Below are 22737 nucleotides of genomic sequence, written 5' to 3' on the forward strand. Positions count from 1 at the left end.
TGGCTCCATAGATCAAGAGTCTTAAAAATGTTCCTACCTTTGACCCTGTAAATTCAATTTCTGGGAATCTATCCTAAGGAAATAATGTAAAATACAGACAGAAAAGCTTTATACACCAAAATGTTCACTGCAGTTTCATTTATAATAGTGAAAAATTGGAAGTAATTAAATGGCCGACAGTAAGAAGGTGGTTAAGTAAATTATGCTATAGCTATATGACAGAATGCTAAATAACCGAAAAAATTATGTTTACCAAGAACTTTTAATAACATAGAAACCCCTTATGCTGTGGTGTTAAATTAAAAAGCACCACAGAAAGTGGTATGATGCAATCTATATACAAATGAATAGAAAAATACTGGTGGTAGAAAATACAACAAAAGTTAACAATAATTACCTTTGTTAGAATTTGAGTGATTGTTTCTTCTTTCTGCCAATTTTCTCATTTTTTCCAAATATTACACAATGAGCATATGTTACTTTCAATCGGAAAAAAAAGTTGTTAAAGTTATATACTGCATATGTTTCAAATATTTGTACCAATTTGTACTGACTAGGAAAAGATAAAGAAGGGAAGAAGAATAAAACCAAAATAAGGCAGAGAAATTAATGAAGTATCAGCCTCTCCCTGTCCCCTATTAGGTACTGCCACTAAATTTTTTAAAGCCATGTTGTGATTTAGCAATTACAAGCATATGAAACATTTACCCTGTTAGCTGAATAAAAATAAGTTAAGTGCATAAATCTGTCTAGGGTCAGATATTTCCCACTTCTGACTTAAAGGAATCACATAATGAATCACTCTGGAAAGAATCATTTCTATAAAGTGAGAGTCATGATCTAATTCTGAGTTATCAAGTCTGTTTAAAGTGCTGCACACCTCTTTTGTGTGCACATAAAGGCACATGTACACTGTGTAAATATTGTGAATGTGTGTGTACCAGGAAGACACATAATATAGAATATAATAGCAACTAAGGCTTGTACAGTTTGGCTTAGTTCAACCCTCTCTCTTACCAGAGGAAAAAACTGAGGCCCGAATAAATTATGAGGCTAAGAAATTTCTTCAGGGTCTCATGGCCAGCCAGCAGCAAAGCCAGTGTGGGTGGCCTACCGGTTTCTCCAAACTAATTTACATTGCCAAGGTTATATCCCTGTGCTACGACTGTAAGACACTGGAAAGCTGAAATAAAAGTGGCAGTAACTCCTGGCTCTTTCCCTACCCGGGAAAGGAACACCTTCACTTGAACCATTTTGTATTAAGGGAAGGACTTCAAAAGCTGTTGGAAGTGGGTGGCTGAGCTCTTTGATCTGTGAATAACTGTCCTGGGTGGTCGCTAATCGCTCAATTAGCAGAATACACTGAAAGTGGAGGCTACAACAGTATTTGTTTTGTTGGTGTGCTGGGATCAAAACAGCTCTTTTCCAAAATTTCAAAGGCCAAGAATTTCAGAAGTTCCTGAGAAATGACAGAAAAGTGAATTAATAATGTAAACTGAACTCTGCAGACTATAAATATTTTACAGCTCTTGTACAACATTAGGCTAGGTATCCCTGCTTTGTGATTCTTGGTGGCTGTGATTAGCATGTGTAAAGTATTTCAAGGTGACTTATTAAGCTTATTATCTGAGGGCTTCAGAAAAAGTTTTTAAATGTAGATCTTCAGATCTTTTTCATGCTATGTCAGTTCCCCTAACTTTGGAATCTAAAGAGGCGTCTTAGCTTAAGATACTTGTGCCTAGTAATTAGGATAATAGTGTATGTAGCAGACGCTGACTAAATCAAGACTTAAATGGCCTGGGCAGAACGCCTTAACTCCCTTCTTTATCCAATGGGATTTTCACCAAATGTATGTGTCTGTATTATAACATATGTGTTTCATGTTTCATCCATACTATTTAGGCAAATTCCACATGCCAGTATTTTCTACGTAGAGAAATACTTCTATGATAATAAAGTAGAAAATGATGTATGCAAACAGGATCATAGTGTGATTTCAGAGGAGAGATGGAGTGTAACAGAGGGCTCTACCACTGCGGAGGCTCCTTTAACTGGCAGTAAACTCAGAGCTGAGAACAGCAGGATAGTGCCAAGGGAAATGAGTAATAGTGAGGAAGACCGGGACAGGAGTGCAGGCCTGACGAAGGTAAGGCGCAGGATGAGCTTGGCTCTGACAAGTCCACGGAGGATTGTAATTAAAGATCAAGGCAGGCATTTGGAAAAGAATCAAGAAGTGGATAGGGTGTCCAATGAAAAGAGCGAAGCAATGGCGTCAGTCCTTCAGAAGGCCTGCGGCATCGCCACTGGCTGGTAGGGGCATGCAAAGAATCCAATAAAGTTATGAGAATACGAATGACTTAAGAGAACTATCACAAAGGCCACAGTGGTGTCTGTAAAATTCGAAATTCGTCTCCCAGATGGATGGACACGGTAACTACATGCAATAATTTCCCTAAGTCATATTTTAAAAGTCCACTCCATTTTTTAAATTATACTCACATGGTGATCTCATGGCTCTGTGGTCAAGTGAAGTCCTTGAAAAAGCAAAGTCCAGAATATAAAACGCGTTTGAGGGGGGCCTGCAGGACTCCAGATATGAAGACTATTATCGCTTTATGGGCAAGCTAGACTACACACTACAAATTTCACCGTCCAGCAAGGACTGTAGACAGACCGGTCCTGGCTTTGACATACGCTAGCTGAGTGACCCTGAATAAGCTGTTGAAACTTTCTGAGCCACAGTTTTCTCATCTGTAAAGTGGAGATAATACCTACCTTGCAGAACTCTTGGGAAAATTAAATGAGATAATGTATGTAAAGTACCCAGAAAAATGCCTGGCACATCTGCCCTCATAACAGATGCTATTTGTGATAATGATTATGATGAGGAGGATGTTGCTTATTTAAAATATTGCCAACATTTAAATTTCTCCATCCCTTGCTCTTTTTGATTGCCCTAAAAAGAAGCATCATGCTGCTGCCTCCCACCTCCCCGCAACTCTCTGAGAAACGGACAAGAACTAGGGAAAAGCCTGATGTATCAGAAAAGTTTCTCGTTGACAGAGCAGATTTCCTCAGAGCTTCTCAGGTTAGTCAGCCTCATTCATGCCTCTTTCATGCAGGAAAATCAGAGCCCCAGACCAGCAAGAGCCCTGTTTCTGTAGAAACTATCCAAATCGCTCCACCATCTTCTGTCAGTGTGCTCTAAATCAAAGATTCGCTATCCACACCCCCACTGCCCTGGTAAAGCCAAAAGTTACAAACAAGCAGGCACAGAGGGGAGAAACACCACCATGTAATGAAGAATAGAGAAAATGATCAGCTCAGAGACGCCCAAATCTTTAATATTTGATCAGAAAACAAATTAAAATATTAACCTCCTTTCTTATCATTTCCCAAGAAAGGTCTCCTGAAGGCTTGTGAGTTCTAAGTCTGTTTTCAGTCTATAGCAAGTGTAGGCTCTCCCACTGAGTTGGAGCCCTTAGACCTTTGGAAGTAAGTGGCTAGGAGATCTCAGGCAAGATTATTATCTCTCTGGGCCTAGATTTCCCTTCTGGAAAATAAGGATGCTGCATTAGGTAATCTTGAAGGTCCATTCCAGAGATAGATAGATAGATAGATAGATAGATAGATAATTAGATAGATGATCAAGAGATGACAGATGTATAATGAGAGCACATATTTATTAGGAAAATAACAATAATTAAATGTGGTTAAATTATTTAGTTCTACTGAAGAATTATGTCCTGGGTCCAGATTATTTTAATAACTTTGTCCTTACTGAAAATAAAAACACAACATGCCAAAACTTATGAGATGTATTAAAAGCCATGTTAAGAGGGAAATTTATTGTGGTAAACACTTATGTTTAAAAGGAAGAAAGATCTCTAATCAACAATCTCAATTTACACTTCAAGGAACTAGGAAAAAAAGAGCGAACTAAACCCAAAGTTAGCAGATGACAGGATATAATGATGATTAGAGCAGAAATAAAATAGAGAACATAAAAACAGAAAAATCTCAATGAAATGAAGAGTTATTTTTTGAAAAGATCAATGAAATTGAAAATCCTTAGGTAGACTAAGAAAAAAAAAGAAAACGCAAATAACAAACATTAGAAATAAAAGAGAAGATGTGGTGTCTGGGTGGCTCAGTTAGTTAAATGTCTGACTTCAGCTCAGGTCATGATCTCACAGCTCATGGGATCAAGCCCCCATGTCGGGCTCTGTGCTGACAACTCAAAGCCTGGAGCCTGCTTTGGATTCTGTGTCTCCCTCTCTCTCTGCCCTCCCCTGCTCACACTCTGTCTTTTTCTCTCTCTCAAAAATAAACGTTATAAAAAAGTTTTTTAAAGAAACAAAAGAGGAGACATTATAATCGATGTCACAGAAATAAAAGTTATCATTAAAGACTACTATGAATAAATATACACTAACCAATTGGAAAATCTAGGAGAAATGGATAAATTCTTAGAAATGTACAGCCTATCAAGACTTAATCATGAAGAAATAAAAAACGTGAACAGACCTATAACCAGTAAGGAGACTAAATCAATCGTCAAAAACTTCTAAACAACAACAACAAAAAAGCCAGATGGCTTCACTGGGGAATTCTAGCACACATTAAAGAAGAATTAACACCAAAAAAACTGAAGAGGAAATACTTCCAAACTCATGTGGCCAGCTTTAACCTTGATACCAAGACCAGACAAACATACTGCGAGAAAAGAAAACTACAGACCAATATTCCTGATGAATGGCGATGCAAAAATGCCTAACAAAATCTAACATATCAAATTAGCACATTAAAAGGATTACATGTCATGACCAAGGGGGATTTATTCTTATAATGTAAAAACAGTTCAACATATGAAAATCAATCTCTATCATAAACCACATTAATAGAATGAAAGACAAAAATCACATGATCATCTCAATAAAAGCAGAAAAGGATTTGACAAAATTCAACACTCTTTCATAATAAAAACACTCACAAAACTAGATAGAAAATAAAAAACCTACCTCAACATAAATACCAAACCCACAGCTAACATCATACTCAATTGTAAAAAAGTGAAAGTTTTTCCTCCATGATCAGGAGTGAGGCAATGATGCCCACTCTTGCCACTTCTATTCAATATAGTAGAAATTCTAGCCGGAGTAATTAGACAAGAAAAATAAATAAAAGGCATCCAAATTGGAAAAGAAGTAAAAATATCTGTGTTCACATTCACAGACATGATCTTACATAAGAAAACCCTAAAGATTCCATAGAAAAACTGTTATAACTAATAAGTGAATTCAGCAAAGTTGCATAATACAAAATGAACACACAAAAATCAGCTGGAAAGGAAATTAAGATAATAGTCCATTTATAGTAGCATCCAAAATAATAAAATGCTTAGGAATAAACTTAACCAAGGAAGCAAAGACTTGCCCACTGAGAACGACAAAATATTCCTGAAAGAAATTAAAGAAAATACAAATAAAGGGAAAGAATGCCACGTTTGTGGTTTAGAAGACTTAATATTGTTAAAATATCCATGGTATACAAAGCAATCTACAAACTCACTGCAATCCCTATCAAAATCCCAACAGCATTTTTTTTTTTTTGTGCAGAAATAGAAAACCATCCTAAAACTATATGGAATCTCAAAGGATTTGAAAGAGCCAAAAGAATCTTGAGAAAGAAAAGACAAAGCTGGGGGCCCCACACCTCCTGATTTTCAAATACATTACTAATATATTCCAAATGTATTACAAAGCTACAACAACCAAAACAGTATGGTAGTGGCATAAAGACAGATATATGGAACAGAATGGAAAGCCTAGAAGTAAATTGATACATATAAGGCCAAATGATCTTTGACAGCATAGCCAACGGTGTCAAATGGGGAAAGGATCGTCTCTTCAACAAGTGGTGCTGGAAAAACTGCATATCCATATTCAAAAGAAAAAAGATGGACCCTTACTGTACACCATATACAGAAATTAACTCTAAATGGATTAAAGAACTAAATGTTAGACCTGAAACCACAAAACTCCTAGAAAGAAAAAAAAAAGGGAAACACTTCATTACATTAGACTTAGAAACGAGTTCTCGGAAATGACACCAAGAGCACAGGCAACAAAAGCAAAAATAGACAAATGGGACAACATCAAACTGGAAAACTTCTGTGCAGTAAAGGAAACAATCAACAGTTAAACGCAACCTATGGAACAGGAGAAAATATTTATAGATATATACCTACAATATATAAAGAACCTTTGGAACTCAACAACAACAACAACAACAACAAAAATAACCCAATTAAAAATGGACAAAAGACTTGAGTACACATTTCTCCAAAGAAGATATACAAATGACCCACAAGGATACGAAAAGACATTCAACATCACTAATCATCCAGTAAATACAAATCAAAACCACAATGAGTTATCACCTCATACCCATTAGGATGGCCATTATAAAATAATTAATAATAATAATAGTAATAACAATAATAAGTAGTAGTATTGGCAAGGAGGTGATGTGGAGAAAATTGGGACCCACGTCCACTATTTTACGCTGCCGGTGAGAATGTAAAATGGTGCAGCCCTATGGAAAACAGTACTGTAGTTCATTAAAAAATTACAAACGGACCTACCAAACTAAACAAATCCTCTTATATTCTACAATATGGATGCACTTTGAGGACATTACGCTCAGTGAAATAAAACAGTTTCAAAAAGACAAACTGCATGCTTCCGCTTATATGAGGTACTGAAAGTAGTCAGACTCTTAGAATGGTAGTTGCCAAGGGGCTGAGGGAAGTGAAGAAAGAGCTGTCCTTCAAGGAGTACGGAGTTTCAGTTTCACGTGATGAAAAACTTCTAGAGACGTGCTGCACATCTTCGTGGCTGCTGGTACTACTACTGTGCTGCATACGTCAAAATAATTCACATGATAAATGCTATGTTGTGTGCTTTTTACCACAATAAAAATCAATAAATAATTTGGTCCTTATTCGTTTTCCTAACTCCCCCCTCCCACTGCCATCCTCTTCATAAGAAAGAGCTATCTTAAACTGCTCTGGCTTTGCCAATGAGGCTTGTTTTTAATGAAGGGAAGAAGAGAGGTGGAAAAGAAATGACAATAAATGCACACAAGAGTTGCCTGTGTTACTGTGTCTCCTTTCTGAGCTAACCAAATCCACAGGCTGCAAATGGGACTCATCAGGGTCACGTACTGAGATAAAGGGATTTTTTTCAGTTCATTATTTCTAGCACCTTATATTCTTGATTACTAGGACTATACCTAGGGCAGCAATGATAATAGATAATGATTTGTTGAATACGTGTCAGCCACGATGCTATGCCATTTATACATACAACTGTATTTGAAATTCAAAGCTTTTGAGAGATAGGTTAGGTTACTAGCCAAAGGACACACAGTGATAAATGGCAGAGTAAGCATTTGAACCCAGGCCTGCCTGATTCCCAGGTTGGTGCTTTTAACCCCAGGGGAGAGAGCCCTTTGTTGCCACTGTATGGCCACTACATGGCTAGATCATCCTGCTTGCTGGATGTGGGGAAAATTCAAGAGGCAGAGCACAAATGTAGTCCTTCCTTATCTGCCCATTGCATTTCCTGGTGTATTCCCTAGTGCAAATAATAAAAAATGACTACTATTACTACTACTCTGTACTGTTACCACTACTTACTGAGAATTAGGTTTTGTTAGATACTGTGCTAGGCTTCTGTTAGAATTATTTTCCTTCATTTTATAGAGGAGGAAAGTTACAATGCAGAGAATCCAATAATTTGCCTCAGGTCAAATTAGCTTATAAGGTGAAGGCAAATTTAGAGCCCAATATTATCTGACTCAATGCAAAATATGTTATTAAAGATTTGGAGGCTGGAATCAAGACCACATTAATTAAATTGACACATGACACTAACTTGTGCACAGCCCCTAACTCTTTCAAAGTAAAGAAGGAAAGAAAGAAAGAAAGAAAGAAAGAAAGAAAGAAAGAAAGAAAGAAAGAAAGAAAGAAAGAAAGAGGAAGGAAGGAAGGAAGGAAGGAAGGAAGGAAGGAAGGAAGGAAGGAAGGAAGGAAGGAAGGGGAAAAAGAAAGAAAGGAGAAAAAAAATTGGATAATGTTAATGTTCAGTAGAAATAAGACAGGACACTATGATGTGACCTGGCAAAAGTTAAGTGGGTCAGTGCCAACTTCAAGAATGTTTAGTCTCAGGACAACTGGGGAGGTGGCTTACGTAAGCCAATGTTCAATCCAAATGAAAATAGGCAAGAACGTCCAGAGGGGTGTCTCCTTTTGCCCCAAGAAGTTCTTCTAGGCAACAAAACATAGTTGTTAAAAGTGCCAGACATAAATTTAAAAAATCTATAAATATTAGATATGATTATTTCTACTTCAAAATAGTAAGTTAAGCCAAATGATTCATCTGTAATTAAATAAATCAAATGGGGAAACTGCCAACTATCCACATCCTGTTAGGTGATATAAACAAAGAATAGCATGTTAAGATGTTGAAATTTTTTCTTATTCTGTCTGATGCTAATGGGGCCACAACTAGGGTTATATTTTCTTTCAAGAAATCCACAGATGTGCTTTGTGGAAGATGATATATCTATGAAGACTTTTTTTTTCTTTTTTAATTGAAGAATAATTTCAAAACAGTTTCCGGTCTAGGAAAATCTCACATGATATACACTTAACCTGTAACAGGCTTATTTCCCATCAATTTCCCATCTTCCCCTAAAGGATGGATAGGACTCAAACAGGTATGTCTTCCAAGTTCCATGCTGTTTTCATGATGTTCCAATCTTAGAATGATCTTTCCCCGTCTCTATTTGTTGAGTGTATTCATAAAACTTTTATTAAATATCCCTCTTCTCTACCTCCTTTTCAAATATACTCAGGAAAATATAAGCAGCTCAAGGCTTCCTTTTTTTTATGATTGTGGAATATTCATATAAGAAGCTCATAAAATATTTATGTATTCACTCTTCCAAATACTCATTCTTCCAAATAATTCTAGAGTAAATACCTATTATTACCACCCAGAACAAAAAATAACATAATAGAACTCTTCCCCAAGACCCCTGTGTGCCCTTCTCTTGTTACAACCTTTCCCTTACCAACAGAAGAAACCACCATCCCTACCGGGTATTATAATAATCATTTTCTTCCTTTGCTTTATAATTTGCACCTAATGACACATCCCTAAGTCATATGGTTATTTGTTTTATAATATTACATAAATAGATTCATACCATATATATTACTTCACATGGTGCTTCTTTTACTCTATATCACACTTGTGAGATTTAGCCACGGTGTTGGGTACAGCTGTGATTCATTTACCTCAATTGCTATATACGGTTCCATTCTATGATCGTACTTCAATTTATTTATCTACATTGGAATGTAGATCAGACTCATGGGTCAATTCCAGTTGGGAGCTATTCTGCCATGTCATTTCTTGTTCAAGACCTGGTACAAGCATGCATGATATTCTCTAAGATTTTTAACCTACATGTAGTATATGCACAGGGGATATACGCATGTATATATACACATATATTCTTGCCTATGAATTTCAAACTTATCCCCTATATATTTCAAATTTAACAGATAACGCCAAACTACTTTTCCAAATCAGGCCAATTACACCTCCACGAGCAGTGGAGTTCCTCTTAATCTACGTTCTTATCAACACCTGGTATTGCTAATTTGTACAATCAGTTGAATATACTGTGGCAATTTGTAATGGCTTTAACTTGTATTCCTCCACTTCCTAATGAGGTTGACATCTTTCCATATGTCTACTGGCCATTTAGATAGCCCCTTCTGGGAAGGGCTTCTATGAAAGCCTTTTCACTCCCCATTTTACTACCAAGTTGTCTACTGTAGTCAAATTAATATATACAAAAAATTCATTTCTTTATAAATTACAAACACTTTATGTAGAGAGACACTATACTTTGTATATTCTGAATCTATATTTCTTATAAAAATCTAAGTCAGTGCTATCCTGTAGCCGGTAGTCACATATGGCTAACGAGAAGTTAAAATGTGGCTAAAGAATTGGTTGGAAATTTTAGTTTAATCTAATTTAACTTAAATAGCCACACATGGCTACTGGCTACCATAATGAACAGTGCAATCAATCATAAATATGAGTCTTTTGTTAACTATATATCTTATAAATATACCTAACCACTCTCTGTCTTTTCAGTATCTTTATGGTATAATGATTAAAATGCAAATTTAATGTGGTGGAACATATTAAACTTGCTCTTTATTATTATAAATATTTTGCTTTATTAAAAAAAAAGTTTCCCACTCCAAGTTCATGAGATACTCTTCTAACTTCTATGAGGTTTATAGTTCTGCCTTTCACATTTACATCTCAAATCCCCCTGGAATTGACTTTTGAATGTGCTAAGAATTGAGGAACCGATTTCATTTTTTAAAATATATAGATGCCCAATTTCCCTCATATTAATTATTAAAAAGACTATATTTTCTCCACCAATTTGCTGAGTTTTGGTACTGAGACTACATGAGCCTCATTTTAAAAACATAAAAACACCACACCAAAACAAAAAAACTAGGGACTGTCATCTCTTTTTGTATTCTCTGCAACAGTTTATATAAAAGTTTTCTTCCTTTAAAGGTTGACAAAACTTGCCAATGAAGTCCTCTGAGCCGGGCATTTTTCTTTTAGGAAGATTTCTTTTACTACCAATTAAATGTTTTACAGATTATCCCAATCTTTAGACTGTCTACTTACTTGTGAATCAGTATTGGTGAGTTCTATTTTCTAATAATTTTTCTATCCAACTAAATTTTCAAATTCATCAGCACACAGTTTTCATAATAATTTATCTTTTTATTTTATGTAGCATTTATACTGTTATCCTCTTTTTCATTCCTTAGAGTGACCACATGTGCCTTTTATCATTCTTTCATGATCAGTATTGCTGGACGTTTGTAAGTATATAAGACTTTTTTTTTTTTTTTCAAAAAAACTTTAGACTTTGTGAATATATGTTTACTATCGTTTTCTTTCATTTATGCTGTTATCTTGATTCCTTCCTACTGTCCACAGTGTTCTAGATTATCTTTTTCCCTGTATCTAACTTCATGAAACAAATATCTACTAGCTTTCAACCTTTTTTGAAAAATACAAGCTAGGAAGACCATAAATTTTTCTCTAAAGACTGTTTTATCTGCACCTACATGTACTGATTTGTTATTGTTCAATTAAAAATAGTTTCTTAACTTCTAGGATGATTTCCCCTTTAACACGTCAGTTATTTACCCCAAATATCTAAGATTTTCTGGTTATCCTTTTGCTACTAATTTCTAGCTTAATTATTACACTGTGATCAGAAAGGATAAGGTCTTCTGAACTTGATTTCAGTCCTTTGAAATGCAAAGAGATGTGATTTAAGTTCTGGTAAATGATCAATTTCTTAAATGTTTCATATACACTTGACAAAGAGTTTGTACTCTGTACCTTTTTACTGCAGTGTTCTGCATATGTCTGTTATGCCAAGTTTGTTAATCACATTGGTCAAATCTTCTAGGTCGATACTGATAATCGTTGGCTTGTTTTATCTGTGACAAAGAGAAGTATTTTTTTAATTTCCTATCACAATTATGAATGTTTTTATTTTTCCTTCAGCAACTATTATATCACATATTTTGAGGTCATGTTACTAGGTTTCACGTAATCTTAAAGTTTTATATCTTCTTAGTACACTAAAATTTTAATCATTGAAGTGACCCATTTGTCTATTAATATCTGATAATAATACAGCTATAACAGCATTCTTTTAGTCAATATTGCATGGCATATATTTTCCCAACTTTTTATATTCAGTTTATCAGTATCTTTATGTTTTAGATATGTTGCTTGCAAAGAACATACCATTAGATTTTTTTAAGTCCAATCTGATAATTATTTTTGTAATTAGAGCATTTTTAGTTTCTGTAATTAACAGGATTAAATTATCTTGTGTTTTCTATTTGTCCTCCCTGTCATGAGTTTCTTTTCTTTTTCTCTTTCTTGTCCTTCTTTTGGATGATTGAGCACTTTTGTCACTGGTACTTCCCATGTGCTAACTGTAAGTTATACTCAGTGTCTACTGTTTTAATGGCTATAAGAGAAAATAAAACAGATCTATTTATCAGAGCTTGAAGTTAACATCTTTACTTTCTCTCAGGAAATGGCGGAATCTTAAAAGACAGTTTAGGCTCATCAACCTCCATATTTAATTTATATATTTTTGTTATGCACTTTTCTCATTTTTAATTATATCAGTATCATTCATTTTTATTTTTGTTATAAATGGTTAATACTCATTTAGATTCAATACTTGCTCTTCGGTGTGCATCTCAGACCTTTTATCTTACGCTCCTGTTCCTTCGGTTTAAAATACAACCTTCAGAATGTCCTTCAGTGCTGGTGACTAAAATTCAAGTGTTTACTTTGCTTGATTTTTTTAAACTTTTACTTCATTCTTGAAAGATGTTTTCACTGTTATGAAATTCTAAGGCACTAGTTATTTTCTTTAAGCACATACACTTTCTACTATCTTCTGGATTCTATTGTTGCTATTGAGAAGTCAGGAGTTAGTCTGCTGGTCATTTCTTTATACTAACCTATCATTTTTAGGACTTCTTTTAAAATATTCTTTATGTAGTTGATTTTCTGCTGTGATATTATGATACCATTTTAAGGCAGAAGTCATTTGGAAATCTAAAGTAAAAATAAATTCATTAGTGTTCCTTAGTATTCACTATACCTCTTAAATCTGTACATTTGACCTTTCCTTCTTCTAAATCTGATTTATAATGTAAATATAAACAGATAAATATAACTATTTTAAGGTCATGTTTTTAGGTATATACATATTCAAAACTGTTACGTAACTCTGGTAAACTAAACATTTTATCCTTCTGATGTGATTGATCATGGAATGTATGCATGCAATCTGTGGCATTGTTTTTTAAAATATATTACTTCTATTTATTTTCTCTTACTACTCCTAGAATTCTGATTATATGCAGAGAAGGTCTTTACCTTCTCACTCTACCCTCCATGTATTTTTTTTTTAATTTTTTTTTTCAACGTTTATTTTATTTTTGGGACAGAGACAGAGCATGAACGGGGGAGGGGCAGAGAGAGAGGGAGACACAGAATCGGAAACCAGGCTCCAGGCTCTGAGCCATCAGCCCAGAGCCCGACGCGGGGCTCGAACTCACGGACCGCGAGATCGTGACCTGGCTGAAGTCGGACGCTTAACCGACTGCGTCACCCAGGCGCCCCTACCCTCCATGTATTTTAACGTCTCTTCTACATTTTCTTTTTTTATAAATTTTTTTTTAATGTTTATTTATTTTTGAGACAGAGAGAGACAGAGCATGAATGCGGGAGGGTCAGAGAGAGAGGGAGACACAGAATCTGAAGCAGGCTCCAGGCTCTGAGCTCTCAGCACAGAGCCTGACGTGGGGCTCGAACTCACAGACCGTGAGATCATGACCTGAGCCGAAGTCGGACGCTTAACCGACTGAGCCACCCAGGCGCCCCTACATTTTCTTTTATCAAAGGGGACAATGGGGAGGGTCTCTCCCTGCTGCCTTCTGGATACTTCTTCTGATTTATCTTCTAGTACACTAATCCTCTCTTCAGCTGTATATAAATCTGCTGCTAAATCAATCATATGAGGTATTTCTTCCAGTTATTTTATCTCTTGCTCCCAGAAGTTCTACTTGGTGCTTTTTTCCCAAGTAAAAATGGTCTCTGTTTTTTTAAAGTGAGTAGTTGAGCTCCCAATTCAATCACCCAAGTGCTTTTCTTCAAGACAAACACGATTACTTCAGACGGCTTTATACATACGACCCATTTCATCACAGAAAATATTCTAAAAGCACACATATTCAAGAGGAGAGAGTTAAAATCGATAACATTTTAATACTTCATCAAGGAAAGAGAGTATGACTAGAATAATTTTTATTGTGAGTGCATAGTGGTGACCAGTACAAAAACTACTAGCATAGCTGGTACCACTGTCCTGATTCATACTCAGGCATTAGCACTTTACCCACCATTGCTTTTGCATCCTCATTACAAATATCAACATGGTGAAAAAGGCAAATAGTATCTTTGTATCAGGAGGACAGTCTCCCAGAGAGATTGACAAGAGAGTCTTGGGAAACTGTTGCCCTACGGCAACGCTTCCATTTTTTTTAAAAGCATACGTTTATACATGACATATATGTATTTATGTTTGCATATACACGTAGACTGTGACTTAGTCTGTACTGAAATCCCAGATCGCCATTTGCCAGCTGTTTGACTTTCGGTGAATTATCGAACCTCTATGAGCCTCCGTTTCCTCAACTATAAAAAAAAAAGAACAGTAACAGTGCTTATTCATAGGCATTAAGTGAGATTAATTTATGTGTCGCGTTTAGCACAGAGCCTTACAAATATTAATAGTTTCAGAAAAATTAACTGTTACCATTAACAATTCCCTTTTAGGTTTTTTAAACCAATTAAACTCTGAAGGTATGTCTTCAGAATAAAATGCTACGATAGCCTCTCAACAATTTTTGACATTAAGAACTAAGAACACTTGGCCCAGTTTACAATCTTAAATAGTTTGCCATTATGCAATTTTCATAACTGATTATACTTTCATTCACGTTTCGACAGCACCATTTTCAACACTGTAACTAGCTAATTTAAGCCTATTACCTGATTTATGAACAGGTTGGGTAGGTAGTTCCTGGTTGAGCTATTATAAAACGGTGACACTGTCTAATGTCCATTACACTTCCCAACCCAACTGTACTGGATGACTACAATGTCAATCCAGAAATTTTGTTGATATTGACAAATAACATCCAATATATCCCTGAGATGGTTGTGTACTTTCAGAAACAGGTCTAGACGAAGTCTGAACCATAACAGAGCTATCCAAAGATCTAGATTCAGGATGAAAATTTACGGGTGAGTCAGCCACTGGATTTGATGTTGGGTTCGTGTAGTACTGATTGGTAGACTTGAATGCAGGAGTAATACCTGAGTGTGTCATTCTTTATTCCCCTGAAATACAAGCTGAGGTTTACCCTGTTCAAAACATTTGCAATTTCTGATTTTGAACTTGATATCTCTCCAACTCATGGTCATGGTCATCATCTTCAATCTCTTTTAATTTCTTCTGCCATGGTCCAGCTCTTCTTCACATTTCATAAACGGTTCTGCCATTTTTGAGTAACTTTGGCTGACAAGCGTTGTGGTCCATCAATTTGCAGAGCTGAGTTTCTGTAAACTGTCACCTAGCTACTTGTGACTCCAGGCAAGGCATTAAGTTATACCTCAGTTTTCCTTCATTTTCTCCCATTGAGCTGTCTTATTCTGGTTTAATTTGTAGGTACCAGGCACTGAACCAGGAGCAGAGCTGATCCATGAGAAGGCAGAGGAGGAGAAAGACATGCATGAAAACCCACTGAAAACTGGGTGATGACAGGGGCTCCCATCATGGAGCAGGCTGCTAAGCCATGGGTTAGGCGGGACTCCCCCGGAGCCAGCTCTGCCCTCCTGCGGTAGGCTGGGGGGCAGTCTCCATGACTCCCGGCTCCCTTCCTTCCCACTGACAGGAGATGGGCATGGGCGTATGTGCCGTGAGGCAGGTCCTGGAGGGGTGCAGCTGGCCGTAAGCCAGCAGCCAAGGCCCTGCCTGGCTGGGGGTGCCCCGCTAGCGGTACCTATCTACTCCCCAGCAGTCCCGGGCAGTAATCTTGAAATCCCTAATGGGTTCTTTCACAAATCTTCTAGAATACATTCTATACTATTCTAGTTCCTGGAGATATTTTTAGGTTTGCCTTTGACTTCTTTAGACACAATAAGGATAATTATCTATAATAAATGTCTGATGACTCCAAAGTCTGGAGAGTTTGCTGGTCTTTCTCTGCACTATGGTGTTTCTTCTGGTTCATGTTGGTTTTGTCGTGTGCTAGTTATCTCTGATGGTACTGCTGCCTACCCTTGAAAATGCACCGGGGAGGCGGGTCCCAGTAGTCTAGGATGTAGGTGTCTTCCTTCAAATTAGTTTTGCATTTGTTTTTGCCAGGTGCCTAGGAGTACCAGGAACCCAGAACCACCTCAAACTAAATTCCCTGCCAGAGGGTTCTTGACCATCCATTTATGCAAATACGGGTCCTAAGTACACTGATGGGTTGAGCTGGTTGTGGTTACAACTTCTCAGAGACAGGTTTTCATTCACTGTCCCCACCTCCAGCCCCCTTCTGCTCAGCCTCGAGGCAGCTCTCCTGAGAATGTGATGCAGGTATTGTATTTATAATTCCCAGATTCCAGCATAATAGGGGAGGGTTTCCCTAGGCTCCCCATTTAGACTGCATCCCAAGTTTTGTTTTCTGCCCTCTGCTGCCAGGCCAGAACTTCAAAACTGCAGCTCAATTTTGAAGATCAGTAAATTCCATTGGGTAAATAGAGTTCCCAATCCTTTTCCCTGTCTTGGATTTCAGCCTCCTGATCCCTTATTTTCTTATAGCAATTCGATGCTTTTAAGACATCCTTTTTATCCAGTATTATAATTTTTTTTTTAGCCAGAGGGTCAGGCTGATTAGCCAGACTGCCATATTCCTGAAGAAGAAATGGCATTTCTTTATACTTCTGTCATTTAATGCATTCCATCTTGTACATAGCCTCCTAGCTACAAACAAATCCATGGGAATTCCAGACCTTACCTCCTATCCTTCAGTATCGAAATTTAAAGTCCACTGCCCACTAAAGGGCAATGCTTTACCACCCTTCCATCTACTCCCATGTCTTTATTATACAGCTTTGCTACATTCAATCAATTTCAAGAACAACACTTTGAGTTTCAGGAGCAAGAAGGTTGTGGAGAGACAATTACCCACTTGAGGACACAGAGATGCATGGTTATATTTTAGGATATGCGTGGTCTTTTCACATGGTCTGTTGTAGGTGGTGTATGTGTGCTTTTGAATGTGTGTGTGAGTGTGCATATGCACGTCTGTACACGAGACAGAGAGACAGAGAGAGAGACAGAAAGAAAGAGAGAAAATGTGTGCACTTAATATTTATTCAAGTAGAAGCTATCCCAGTTTTGTTGTACATAGGGCTTTATGAGTATCAATGGGCATGGTGACAAAGAGTTCCTCGTCTGGGTAATCATAACAAACTTCTAAAAATGCCATTGTCAAAATGTATATACAACCCGAAAGCCAGTCCCATAGTGAACAGGATTAATTTGTATCATAATAATTTGTAATTTTAAATAATTCACATTTTCTATGCATAATTTAGACACTATGTGCTTGACTCTTACTGAGAATAATGTTTGCAATCGATCTGTCTCTGTGAAGGGACCATGTTACTTGGCCATTAGTTATCTATGCAAATTACTTAATATCTTTGGTTCAGATGCTTCATTTGTAAATCAAAGGACGTGGGCATGAAGTTGTATAAGACTCCTTCCAGCCTCACATTTCTTTCAAAGATTTATTTGTAACATAGAAAGCCATTTAGAAATAAGAAGCTTTTTGCATAAACCAGTTACATGCAAAGATACAAAAGAATTTCACAGATAAGATTTTGAGCAAAAGCCACCAGACACTGGAGTACCTACTGCTGGATTTCCTTCATATCAAGTTCAAGAACAAGCACAACTTATCTAATGTTGACAGAAGCCTGAGTAGACTTAGAAAGGGCATGAGGTAACTCTCTGGCTTGTTGAAAATGGTTTATATCTTTATGGGGTGGGTGCACAGATGTATACATATATAAAAATTCACCCAACTACACACTGATATGTGTTCACTTTACTGTATGTTATGCCTCGATTTTGTAAGTGTACAAAGAATTCAAGAAATTAAAAAGGATAGACTTTATTATCTCACTATCTCGTGTTTCCTAAAATTCAGGATAAAGTAACTCACCTCTTCCTTTACAAAAGTAAATGGCATTTTACTTATTACTGCCCATGAATGCCTTACACAGAAATGTGCACAATGTATTTTAAAACCTTAAAATTTCATTTCTTTATTTAAAAAAAAAAATTCTTGGGGCACCTGAGTGGCTCAGTTGGTTAAACGTCTGACTTTGCGCTGTTAGCGCAGAGCCCACTTTGGATCCTCTGTCTCCCACGCGCATGTTCTCTCTCTCTCTCTCAAAAATAAACATTAAATTTTTTTTTCTTAAATCTTAATTCAACTTTCGCCAGGCCACAATAGCATCCTTATCCATTCTACCCCACACTCCAGTTATTCTGAATTCATGACACTGTATATTGTATTTTCCCTAAACTTCACAGGAAATCTATACCATTTAAATTATTCTGGAAGCTAAGTAGTTCTCTATCAATTTCCCTCAGCCAAGAGAAACATAAGAAAACCACACATAAATATTCCAAAAAATTCCAAATTTGAAAAAAAAAAAGTTATGATGCTCAGTGGTAATAGGAAATATTGCCAACAACTGTTAAATCCGTGTACTACCTTGAGACAGTCCAGCCCATTAATAATTGCCACCACTATCAAGCATTCATTGTTCATCATGATAAGAGCATTTAACTGGCACTATGTCATGAGATAACCATAACAATTCAGAAGATAGATACTAGTATTATCCCCATTTTACGGATGAGGAAACTAAAGATTAGAAGGGTTAAAAAAAATTAACCCAATTTTCTATGGCTGGTAACCAGCAATGGTGGATTTAAACTCAAGAAGCTGGATTCCACCACAAAAATCCTTTTTAAAAAAGTTTTTTTAACGTTTATTTATTTTTGAGAGAAGACACAGAGGGTAAGCAGGGAAGGGACAGAGGGAGAGAGGGAAACACAAAATCTGAAGCAGGCTCCAGGCTCTGAGTTGTCACCACAGAGTCCGATGTGGGGCTCAAACTCAAGAGCCATGTCAGACGCTTAACCCACTGAGCCACCCAAGCCCCCCCAACCCCCAAAATTCTTAACAATCACACTCTAAAGTCCTTCCCTGTGATGAATTGAATGTCTCCCTTCACCTTGCACCTAGTTCCGCTTCTTGGGGACACATAGAACAACTTTAATCTCCTTCCACATGACAACATTTCACACACTTGAATGAAACTCATGCCTCGCCCTATCTCTCCTACAAGTTAAAAAACCACCTCTTACTTCTACAGTTTTTTACATGACTTGTTTCCAGTCATGTCACCTTGCTTAAGACTTCTCACAAAACGTACCTCAGTGTATTCACTGATTGCCTGGAATTGAGGAAAGTACATTCAAAGTGGTCTGATAAGAGCACAACACAAAGCACACTGCAGGACTGCTCCAAGAGAAGGACCACTTCAATGGAATCTAGAAATGCTTGCTAAGTAGTGGTAAGTGGTCAGGAGAAGGAACCTTGGGATTATGTGTACACACAGCCCATAGCATCATCGGGCACTGGCTCATACTCTAATGAAGGCAGACTCCGGGATATCAGCATAAAGATACGACTTCCATCTTTCCTTCTATCTTCCTTAAGCTAGGTCAAAGCCATTGATCCTAGAGCAGCACAGAGGGCAAATTCTACAGCTCCAGATTCCGTGGTCCAGGCAAGCCATGTTACACAGATCTTCATTAGAGCTGACCTACTATTTTTTATATGTGTAGAAGTCCAGATGAAAACCCGAGACTGGCTGTGAAACAACCCAAGTAGATAAGATGCACACTACCCACTCATGAGAACTCACCTTTGGTAAGGACTACCCGGATTCAACACAAGGAGCCCAAAAGCCTAATGTTCATATTGCAAGGGTTAGTAATAACACTAACCTCAGGTTAGGGCCACTGGATATGTGCTGTGTATCCTCATGACACAAAGCCCAAATGCAGGAGGAGGGCCGGAAATATTGACTCTTGTTCTTAAATCCACCAAAACTATCTGATCAGGCTTATCAGAGCCTCAGAGAAAAGTATGAACTAGATGTATCATAACTGACAGGGGCACAGCATGGTCTGGCCCCCAGCACTGATGTACTGTGAAAATATGCTGTATCCCATGGCCTGATGGCTGAGGTCTTCCCGGTCATTAAATTGGGGTAGAGACTAAGGAGAGCAGGAAGAAAGAGAAAAAGCAGAGGGTCTTAAGGTACGGAGGAACACCTGGGAGTAATAAAGATAAATGTGACAAGGAAGTAAACACAAGAGAGAAAAGAATGTTGCAAATAAGACACAAACTAACAGTAGCTATTCTGATTTATACAAATATCAGAAAAGAGAACAGGAACCTGAATTAGAAAATACCAACCATCTTTGTAAAAAGCTCCGGTTTTAAAGACAGGTTGATTGATCGTCAGAGATTACCGAACAACAAAGAAATGCCACCTCCTATATTTTAGGAAACAATCACCAATTAAGCCAACTAAAATATTTACCGAGGAAAACCAAGAGCAGAAGCCATTCATATTATAATTCAGGAATGGGTTTTAATACGTTCAAAACTTCAAATTGAGATTTTTCTTATGAAACTTAAACTCAGCCAAACTGCTTCCAAACCTACTTACTCCTTCACTGACAAACAGAATAATGCTCCTGGGGCTCAGATCTTATTATTAATAAATACTTATTAAGTACCCCTGGTGTGCTGAATGTAGCACATAATAGATGGATAAATACATTGTGTGCCCTCCCTGGAAGAGCTTAGAAGTCTTAGAAAGCTGATAGGCCACACAAATAAACACCCCCAAATTTCTTCCAGAGAGTATTTTCAAGAGTCAATGCCATTATCATGCTTTGGTGTGAGGTGCAAAGAAGAAAACGGAGTTGGACTTGATTTGATGAAATGGGAGGAACACATGGATACTATTATTCTAGCAACACACACCCTTCTCTCTCCCTTCTCCCCCACCCCAGGCAAGGTGCAGCCCCCCACTCCCGTCCATAGCTAGTCCCTTTACCCAGGTCTCCCTCCATCTCCTCTCCCTGCCACCAGTCTGTCTCAGACCTTCATCGTTTCCAACCAGGACCACCACGAAGGCCTTTCCACGAGCTCCGCCACCAGGTCTCACCACTCTGAGCAAATCCAGTGCCTCGTTTCCCGAGGAAAAGAATTTTTTTTTTAATAAAATGTAAATTTCACAGTGTCACTCCTCTGTTTAAAGATTCTTCAGTAGATACCCACAGCTCTCAGGATATAGATCAAATTAATCCCTTACCGTGACATAAAATGATCTTCGCGGTTTGCATTTCCATAAATTTTCATTCTCCTCTCGTGGCATGACCCCTCAGGAACCCATCTACTCCAGACCCCCTGCTTTTTATTTGAAGATCCCCAACTCTGTCGTGCTTTCTCGAATCTTCCTGCCTTAGCTCCTGCTGAAGGGGGCCCGGGGCCAGCCTGCCCTCCCCTCCTCATCTAGCCAGCCCAAGTACCACCTTTGCTTAGACGGCATTTTCGACCCTTCCTGCATCTCCCTGGGCTGGCCCTCCCCCTCCAGGCCCCTACCCATCCTCGTATGAGATCCTACAGTGCCTCTAACTGGGACACTGTGCTGAGTCTTGTCTGTCTCTTCAAGTAGACCAGGAGCTCCTCTAGAAAACAACTGTAGCCCATCCCTTTTTATACCTCTAGCATTTGGTACAGAATTTGTAAGAAAAAAGTGAGAGGTAATGAGTCTAAAGCAATAAAATGATGTTTTCAAGTAAAGGAATGAATGAAGGATCACACGGTTGGTTCAGCCTGGAGGGAAAGGACTGGACTCCAAGCCTCAACACCGAAGTCTCGCAGGAGTTGGAGGTGGGAGTGGGGGAGGGGAGAACCCCCAGAAGTGAGCTGAAAGGGGGCCTAGGCCAACCGGGAGAGCAAATTAGTCTCAGCAGCCTGCTGTGCCCTCACAGCCTGGGAACCAGGAACCAACTCACAACCTTTGTATAGTTCGTATCAATATCTATTATTTTTACACAATTCTTCATGGCTACCTGCTCACCTCAGGCAGTAAATCAAAATCCTATCTTCTGACCTTCTGGAGGGTCCCCTCTCTTCCCTGGCTCGGAGGGAAGATGATCTCTTCTCCCTCTGTCAGGACTCCTAATCTAGGCCCTCCTCCACTCCAGCACACTCACAGGCACCCCCACAATAACAGGGTGTTGGCAAAGACTTCGCACAGGACGCCGGGGTCATGGTGGGGGGGGGGGGTCAGTCACGTGGTCTCTCCCTCCCAGGAGGTGGGGGAGCTATGGACGCACCGAGGAAGGTATTCGAGTACCCATTCACATCGGGCTCTTTCCTTCTCCTCCTCCTCGGTTTTTTTCCACCTCCTCACGGAGAAAGCGTTCAGCTGGAGAAGGGCAGGCTTGACTGCCCAGGCCGTCAGGACGGTGAGGCTCGGCCCCACCGTGCGGGGCCGCAGGCAGAGATGAGAACGGTGCCCGGTGCCCCACACGCAGGGCCAGGGTGTGCGCGCCCAGGGTGGCAGGAATTAACCAAGCCCCACGTAAGCCGCCGCCCACCCCTCCCTCCAGCGTCTGCACCTGACACGGGGAGGGTGCTGGCCGTGGCCGCCCCTTGGTGCTCCCCTGCCACGCAGGAAGCATGGTGGGGGGGGGTCATCAAGAGCCGACGCCGTGGCGCTTCCATCCGAGGCTGACATTCACTCTGGATGCAATTTAGCAACCTGCATTCAGTGAATAATAACCCACTGGGGT

This window comes from Lynx canadensis, chromosome B4 (assembly GCF_007474595.2).
Source record: "Lynx canadensis isolate LIC74 chromosome B4, mLynCan4.pri.v2, whole genome shotgun sequence".
Taxonomy (NCBI): Eukaryota; Metazoa; Chordata; class Mammalia; order Carnivora; family Felidae; genus Lynx; species Lynx canadensis.